Below are 8770 nucleotides of genomic sequence, written 5' to 3' on the forward strand. Positions count from 1 at the left end.
GAAACGGTCGCTGCTGGACGGCTGGTCTTATAGGGACTCAGAACCATGGGAGGGGCGAGGAGCCAGGGGAGAGTCAGGCCAGAGCAGGGCCAGATTGGGGTAGGGACAGATAGGGTAGGCTACTTGACTAATGATGTTGGCCAGGAACCAGAAACCAGGCTAAGTGTTATCAGTTTCACATTGTTTTCCCAACCTTATCACAGGACAGGAGGAGTGGTCCAGTCGGACAAAAGATGGTGTGTGTGTGTGTGTAAGGTGAACGGTGTGTGTGTGTGTGTGTGTGTGTGTGTGTGTGTTAACAAACTGTGTACACACATTTGAATGATAGTAAATGGGAGATAAGAGACGGTTGTGTACCAAAGGAGTCTCAACAGTTTCTGTAGACAGTCTGGTCTACAACAGTCTGGAGGTCTACATCATTCTGGTGTACAACAGTATGGAGGTCTACAACAGTCTGGTCTACAACAGTCTGGGGGTCTACATCAGTCTGGTCTACACAGTCTGGTCTACAACAGTCTGGGGGTCTACATCAGTCTGGTCTACACAGTCTGGTCTACAACAGTCTGGATGTTTACATCAGTTTGGTCTACAACAGTTTGGTCTACAACAGTTTGGTCTACATCAGTTTGGTCTACAACAGTTTGGTCTACAACAGTTTGGTCTACATAAGATTGGTCTACAACAGTCTAGTCTACAACTGTCACGCCCTGACCTTAGTTAGCGGAACGGAACGGCGATACAGTGAATATATGAAGGTACACGACTAGCACGGAAGCCAGAGAGGCAGCCCCAAGTTTTTTTGGGGGGGGAGGCACACGAGGAGATTGGCTGAGTCAGGTAGGACACCTGAGCCAACTCCTCGTGCTTACCGTGGGGAGCGTGTAACTGGTCAGGCACCGGGTTATGCAGAGATGCGCACGGTGTCTCCAGTTCGCATTCATAGCCTGGTGCGTTCTATTTCAGCTCCTCGCATTTGCCGGGTTAGAATGGGCATCCAGCCAGGGTGCATTGAGCCAGCTCTATGTTCTGGATCTCCAATGCGTCTCCACGGTCCAGTGTATCCTGTGCCTCTTCCCCGCACTCGCCCTGAGGTGCGTGTCCCCAGCTCGGTACCACCAGTGCCGGCACCACGCACCAGGCCTTTAGTGCGCCTCACCAGTCCAGAGCGTCCGGCAACAGTACCCAGTCCAGAGCGTCTGGTGACAGTACCCAGTCCAGAGCGTCTGGTGACAGTACCAAGTCCAGAGCGTCTGGCGACAGTACCCAGTCCAGAGCGTCTGGCGACAGTACCCAGTCCAGAGCGTCTGGCGACAGTACCCAGTCTAGAGCTTCCGACGACAGTACCCAGTCCAGAGCGTCCGGCAACAGTACCCAGTCCAGAACATCCGGCAACAGTACCCAGTCCAGAGCATCCGGCAACAGTACCCAGTCCAGAGCATCCGACGACAGTTCACAGACCGGAACCTATAACGACGGTCCCCAGTCCAGAGCATCCGGAGATGACCCACGCAGCGAGGGTACCCAGCCCAGGGCCTACGGGTTCCGCAGTCCAAAGCATGCGGAGATGACCCACGCAGCGAGGGTACCCAGCCCAGGGCCTACGGGTTCCGCAGTCCAGAGCATCCGGAGATGACCCACGGGTCAGTGATACAAGAGCGGACTCAGTGTAAAGTAGGGGGGGTGGCGTCCAGAACCAGAGCCGCCACAGAGGTTAGATGCCCACCCAGACCCTCACATATAGGTTTAGGTTTGCACCTTTTGGGGGGGGGGGGGGGGGGGGGGTACTGTCACGCCCTGACCTTAGTTATCTTTGTTTTCTTTATTATTTTGGTTAGGTCAGGGTATGCCGAGGGTGGTAAGTGTGTTTTTTCGTCTTGTCTAGGGTTTTTTGTTTTGGTTTGTCTAGGTAAATGTAGGTCTATGGTGGCCTGAATTGGTTCCCAATCAGAGACAGCTGTTTATCGATGTCTCTGATTGGGGATCCTATTTAGGTTGCCATTTTCCATTTTGGTTTGGTGGGTTATTGTCTATGTGTAGTGGCCTGTCAGCACTCGTGTCTTATAGCTTCACTGTTGTTTTGTTAGTTTGTTTAGTGTTCTTCGTGTAAATAAAGAAGAATGTATTCTAATCACGCTGCGCCTTGGTCTCCTCGTTATGACGAACGTGACAACAACAGTCTGGAGGTCTACAACAGTCTGGAGGTCTACAACAGTCTGGAGGTCTACAATAGTCTGGAGGTCTACAACAGTCTGGAGGTCTACAACAGTCAGGTCTGCAACAGTCAGGAGGTCTACAACAGTCAGGAGGTCTACAACAGTCAGGTCTGCAACAGTCAGGAGGTCTACAACAGTCTGGAGGTCTACAACAGTCAGGTCTACAACAGTCTGGAGGTCTACAACAGTCTGGAGGTCTACAACAGTCTGGAGGTCTACAACAGTCTGGAGGTCTACAATAGTCTGGAGGTCTACAACAGTCTGGAGGTCTACAACAGTCTGGAGGTCTACAACAGTCTGGAGGTCTACAACAGTCTGGAGGTCTACAATAGTCTGGAGGTCTACAACAGTCTGAAGGTCTACAACAGTCTGGAGGTCTACAACAGTCTGGAGGTCTACAACAGTCTGGAGGTCTACAACAGTCAGGTCTACAACAGTCTGGAGGTCTACAACAGTCTGGAGGTCTACAACAGTCTGGAGGTCTACAACAGTCTGGTCTGCAACAGTCAGGTCTACAACAGTCTGGAGGTCTAAAACAGTCTGGAGGTCTAAAACAGTCTGGAGGTCTACAACAGTCTGGAGGTCTACAACAGTCAGGAGGTCTACAACAGTCTGAAGGTCTGCAACAGTCAGGAGGTCTACAACAGTCTGGAGGTCTACAACAGTCAGGTCTGCAACAATCAGGTCTACAACAGTCTGGAGGTCTACAACAGTCTGGAGGTCTTCAACAGTCAGGAGGTCTACAACAGTCTGAAGGTCTACAACAGTCAGGTCTGCAACAGTCAGGAGGTCTACAACAGTCTGGAGGTCTACATCAGTCTGTTTTACAACAGTCAGGTCTGCAACCGTCTGGAGGTCCACAACAGTCTGGTTTACAACAGTCTGGTTTGCAACAGTCTGGAGGTCTACAACAGTCTGGAGGTCTACAACAATCTGGAGGTCTACAACTGTCTGGAGGTCTACAACAGTCTGGAGGTCTACAACAGTCTGGAGGTCTACAACAGTCTGAAGGTCTACAACAGTCTGGAGGTCTACAACAGTCTGGAGGTTTACAACAGTCTGGAGGTCTACAACGGTCTGGTTTACACCAGTCTGGTCTACAACAGTCTGGAGGTCTACAACAGTCTGGTTTACATCAGACTGGAGGTCTACAACAGCCTGGTTTACACCAGACTAGAGGTCTACACCAGTCTGGAGGTCTACACCAGACTGGAGGTCTATAGAAAGGCAATGACACAACCTCCTGCTATCACGTCAATGGGATCAGAGCTGCTATGGAGACTTCCTGCAGTATTGATCGTGGGCTATAACGATACTGTACGATCCTGTGTTAGTGGAATATGGGTGTGTCCAGTGACGTTTTATGAGTTGTTGTAATTGTTTCATCATGTAATTGCGTTATTTAATGAAGATAAACCTCTGCCAAAACAGTAGTGGTGGAATAATAGGGATGGACTGAGCCTCGTGTTAGCAAATACTCAACCCTGACACTTATAGTGGAATAGGAACACCATGGAGTATTGCCAATGCCTCATGGTCAGGCTTGGCGTCAATTCAGAATGGAAACCCGAATTCCAATTCCTCATTTTCTTCATTGAAAAACATTGAAGAGAATTGAAATGGGAATTTCAGTGTACTTCCTGAAGTGAAATGGAATTGACCTCAATCCTGCTCTAGGTTGGATTTACTTTTGCGTCAGATAGTTGACAAGAAGTTAAAAAAAAAACTCATAAGTATCTCCCCTTCCTTTATCTTCTCTGTCTCATCTGCGTTGAGCTAGGAGAACCTGCACTATAACCTCATTAGATGGGCGGGGGAGGGAGTGCTGATGTTAGCCATTAGAATCATGAATGGAATAACAGATTAATGATTGATAATAGTTAATCATTAATATAACCTAAACATAGGTCTCCCTTCTTAAAGAGAACACACCCCTGATACACACACAACACACACACGCACACACGCACACACACACACACACACACACACACACACACACACACACACACACACACACACACACACACACACACACACACACACACACACACACACGCACACACGCACAAAACGAGGAAGGATTTGCCAATTCATCTTAAAATAATCTGTTCAATTTATTAATCTTGTATTGAAACACAGGATTCAGTCAGGCAACAACATTCTAATAGTCAACTGGTCAACATTCTAATAGTCAACAGGTCAACATTCTAATAGTCAGCAGGTCAACAGGTCAACATTCTAATGGTCAACGGGTCAACATTCTAATAGTCAACAGGTCAACATTCTAATAGTCAACAAGTCAACACTCTAATAGTCAACAAGTCAACACTCTAATAGTCAACAAGTCAACATTCTAATAGTCAACAGGTCAACATTCTAATAGTCAACAGGTCAACATGTCAACATTCTAATGGTCAACGGGTCAACATTCTAATAGTCAACAAGTCAACACTCTAATAGTCAACAAGTCAACACTCTAATAGTCAACAAGTCAACATTCTAATAGTCAACAGGTCAACATTCTAATAGTCAACAGATCAACATTCTAATAGTCAACAGGTCAACATTCCAATAGTCAACAGGTCAACATTCCAATGGTCAACAGGTCAACAGGTCAACATTCTAATAGTCAACAGGTCAACATTCCAATGGTCAACAGGTCAACAGGTCAACATTATAATAGTCAATAGGTCAACATTCTAATAGTCAACAAGTCAACATTCTAATAGTCAACAGTTCAACATTCTAATAGTCAACAGGTCAACATTCTAATAGTCAACAGGTCAACATTCCAATGGTCAACAGGTCAACAGGTCAACATTCCAATGGTCAACAGGTCAACAGGTCAACATTCTAATAGTCAATAGGTCAACATTCTAATAGTCAACAAGTCAACATTCTAATAGTCAACAGTTCAACATTCTAATAGTCAACAGGTCAACATTCCAATAGTCAACAGGTCAACATTCCAATGGTCAACAGGTCAACAGGTCAACATTCTAATAGTCAAGAGGTCAACATTCTAATAGTCAACAAGTCAACATTCTAATAGTCAACAGGTCAACATTTTAATAGTCAACAGTTCAACATTCTAATAGTCAACAGGTCAACATTTTAATAGTCAACAGGTCAACATTCTAATAGTCAACAGGTCAACATTCTAATAGTCAACAGGTCAACATTTTAATAGTCAATAGGAGTCAACATTCTAATAGTCAACAGGTCAACATTCTAATAGTCAATAGGAGTCAACAGGTCAATACTCTATAGTCAATAGGAGTCAACAGGTCAACACTCTTATAGTCAACAGGAGTCAACAGGATCAACACTCTTATAGTCAACAGGTCAACACTCTTATAGTCAATAGGAGTCAACAGGTCAACACTCTTATAGTCAACAGGTCAACACTCTTATAGTCAATAGGAGTCAACAGGTCAACACTCTTATAGTCAACAGGTGATCTCAGTACTAATACATCATCACAGCCCTCCGTGGATCACCACACATACAGGTATACACCTGCGTGTGAATTACACACACACACACCGCTGTGGTAACACACTCCAGGAGTCACATCTCCTCCTAACACAGTACAAGTTAGTCAGGACATTACTCAACATGGAGAGAGTGTGTATGAGTTAGCCTGTGTGTGTGAGACGGTGTGTAATGTTTCTGTCTGGTTTCTTATTCTAGACCAGTCTGACATCACGCGTGAGGTTTTACTTCCAGAGAAAATTAAATAATATGCACATTCTCCCCCCCCCCCCCCCCCAAAAAAAAAATAACTATGATATTCTAACCTGCCAGAAGAAAAATCACGAAAGCTTTTCGGTGCAAACTGGCTACAGTGTTCGTCTCCGTTCAGCTATCTTTTTAACCCTTATGCATTCGTCATAACAGGTAAAGTATCATATTATTCACTGTGAACAAAGTAGCGGACAAGGCCTTAAATGAAACAATACACTTATGTTATTTATTTGATGTTAATGTGTCATTTGTTAGTCCGGCCCTTCTGAGTAGCGCTGTCCTTATCACACTACGGACAACATTTAGAGTAGACATGAATAAATAGAATAATGACTATTCACTGCATTAGCCCTGTGCATTAAGATGGTATAGAACACGTGTCAGCCCAGCGTCAATACGAGGGGGCTATAAGACCTGTCTTTAGGAGAGTTGTCTAGGAGAGTTGTCTAGGAGAGATGTCTATAGGAGAGATGTCTTTAGGAGAGATGTTTAGGAGAGATGTCTTCAAGAGATATGTCTAGGAGAGATGTCTAGGAGAGATGTCTTTAGGAGAGATGTCTAGGAGAGATGTCTTTAGGAGAGATGTCTTCAAGAGATATGTCTTTAGGAGAGATGTCTAGAAGAGATGTCTAGGAGAGATGTCTTTAGGAGAGTTGTCTTTAGGAGAGATGTCTTTAGGAGAGTTGTCTTTAGGAGAGATGTCTTTAGGAGAGCTGTCTAGGAGAGATGTCTTTAGGAGAGATGTCTAGGAGAGATGTCTTTAGGAGAGATGTCTTTAGTAAAGTTGTCTTTAGGGGAGATGTCTAGGAGATATGTATTTAGGAGAGATGTCTAGGAGAGATGTCTATGAGAGTTGTCTAGGAGAGATGTCTATGAGAGTTGTCTTTAGGAGAGTTGTCTTTAGGAGAGATGTCTCTAGGAGAGTTGTCTTTAGGAGAGACGTCTTTAAGAGAGTTGTCTTTAGGAGAGATGTTTAGGAGAGATGTCTTTAGGAGAGATGTCTAGGAGAGATGTCTTTAGTAGAGATGTCTTTAGGAGAGATGTCTTTAGGAGAGATGTCTTTAGGAGAGTTGTCTTTAGGAAAGATGTCTTTAGGAGAGATGTCTTTAGGAGAGATGTCTAGGAGAGTTGTCTTTAGGAGAGATGTCTTTAGGAGAGATGTCTTTAGGAGAGATGTCTAGGAGAGATGTCTCTAGGAGAGATGTCTTTAGGAGAGATGTCTTTAGGAGAGATGTCTAGGAGAGATGTCTTTAGGAGAGTTGTCTTTAGGAGAGATGTCTTTAGGAGAGATGTCTAGGAGAGATGTCTCTAGGAGAGATGTCTATGAGAGATGTCTAGGAGAGATGTCTAGGAGAGATGTCTAGGAGAGATGTCTTTAGGAGAGTTGTCTTTAGGAGAGTTGTCTAGGAGAGATGTCTAGGAGAGATGTCTTTAGGAGTGGTCTGTGGTAGCCAATAGGAACACTGTGTGGTCTGTGGTAGCCAATAGGAACACTGTGGGGTCTGTGGTAGCCAATAGGAACACTGTGTGGTCTGTGGTAGCCAATAGGAACACTGTGTGGTCTGTGGTAGTCAATAGAAACTCTGTGTGGTCTGTGATAGCCAATAGAAACTCTGTGTGGTCTGTGATAGCCAATAAGAACACTGTGTGGTCTGTGATAGCCAATAGGAACACTGTGTGGTCTGTGATAGCCAATAAGAACACTGTGCCGTCCGTGTCAGCCACTAGGATCTCTACATCAGATCACACAGGTCACAGACAGGAAGGGACACATCGTAAGACTTCAGAGTGCAAAAACAGGGTTTGTCTAAAGTCATCATATTGTCCTGTAGGATCAGACAACCTGCCTCTAACCTGTTTACTCCAGAGTGACTGCTAATGGCCAGATCAACATCAGTTATAAAATCTCTAGAGAGAAAAAAAAGAGAGTGAGGAGAGACCTGGGGTGTGTGACTGCTGCCTAGTGGACAGAAGAGGCACTGCTATGAAATGCTCTCACCCCCACTGATCATTATCAAGCAGTGGGAGAAATACACCAACAATTACAGAAATAGCTCATTTAAAGGCATACACAAAAATCAAGACATTCTTACACGAGGACATTAATGGCATTTATATTAATACAATCTCAAACAAGAGTGATTATAATAATATTAAGGAAAAGAGCACTACTTAAGACATTAAAGCACGTTTGTTTACCATGAGAGTTAGGCACTATGCTGTATTCAGCTCTACAGAAACACACACTGACAGAGAGGCAGCGCTCTGTGTGTGTGTGTGTGTGTGTGTATGTGTGTGTGTGTGTGTGTGTTTGAATTCAGTCAAGACAGCATATCTATATTTCACACAGAAAAAGGCCATGAAGTGTATTTACAGGGTTAAAAGCCCTTGGGACTCTTCATCTCCTCTGATCATCATCTTATTCAGTCTATCAGAATATTGCTGCAGGTGTGTCAAGACAGGAGATCACAGAGAAATATGACACAGGAACAACCTTCAAACCCTCATCTATTCCCTAATACCTTCTATATTTCCTTAACTTTCTCCCTCTCTCTCTCCCACCCAGACAGACAGGATTTATCCCACTAGGCCAGCTGATCCTCATACGTCTTCCTGAAACAGTCTCCAGCAGGGAAGAAGTCCCAGCATCTCTCTTGATACATCTTCCACACATACGACTCCTGTTGTAGGGAGAGAGAGAAAGAGAGAGAGGGAGTGAGGGAGAGGAGGACAGGGAGGGAGGGAGAGAGAGAAAGAGTGAGAGAAGGAGGGAGGGAGGGAGGGAGGGAGGGAGGGAGGGAGGGAGG

General features: G+C 45.0%; 2 long non-coding RNA genes across 2 annotated transcripts; both read left to right on the forward strand.

The window, feature by feature from the left end:
* Positions 1-4317: 4317 nt before the first annotated feature.
* LOC139382921 (uncharacterized) lies at positions 4318-5132 on the forward strand. Its single transcript, XR_011628671.1, has 3 exons — positions 4318-4821; positions 4853-4883; positions 4999-5132. It is a non-coding gene; the product is annotated as an uncharacterized lncRNA (long non-coding RNA).
* Positions 5133-5189: 57 nt separating this feature from the next.
* On the forward strand, positions 5190-5647 carry LOC139382920 (uncharacterized). Its single transcript, XR_011628670.1, has 3 exons — positions 5190-5206; positions 5439-5560; positions 5594-5647. It is a non-coding gene; the product is annotated as an uncharacterized lncRNA (long non-coding RNA).
* The last annotated feature ends 3123 nt before the right edge of the window (positions 5648-8770 follow it).

The sequence above is a fragment of the Oncorhynchus clarkii genome, chromosome 24, assembly GCF_045791955.1.
Source record: "Oncorhynchus clarkii lewisi isolate Uvic-CL-2024 chromosome 24, UVic_Ocla_1.0, whole genome shotgun sequence".
NCBI lineage: Eukaryota > Metazoa > Chordata > Actinopteri > Salmoniformes > Salmonidae > Oncorhynchus > Oncorhynchus clarkii.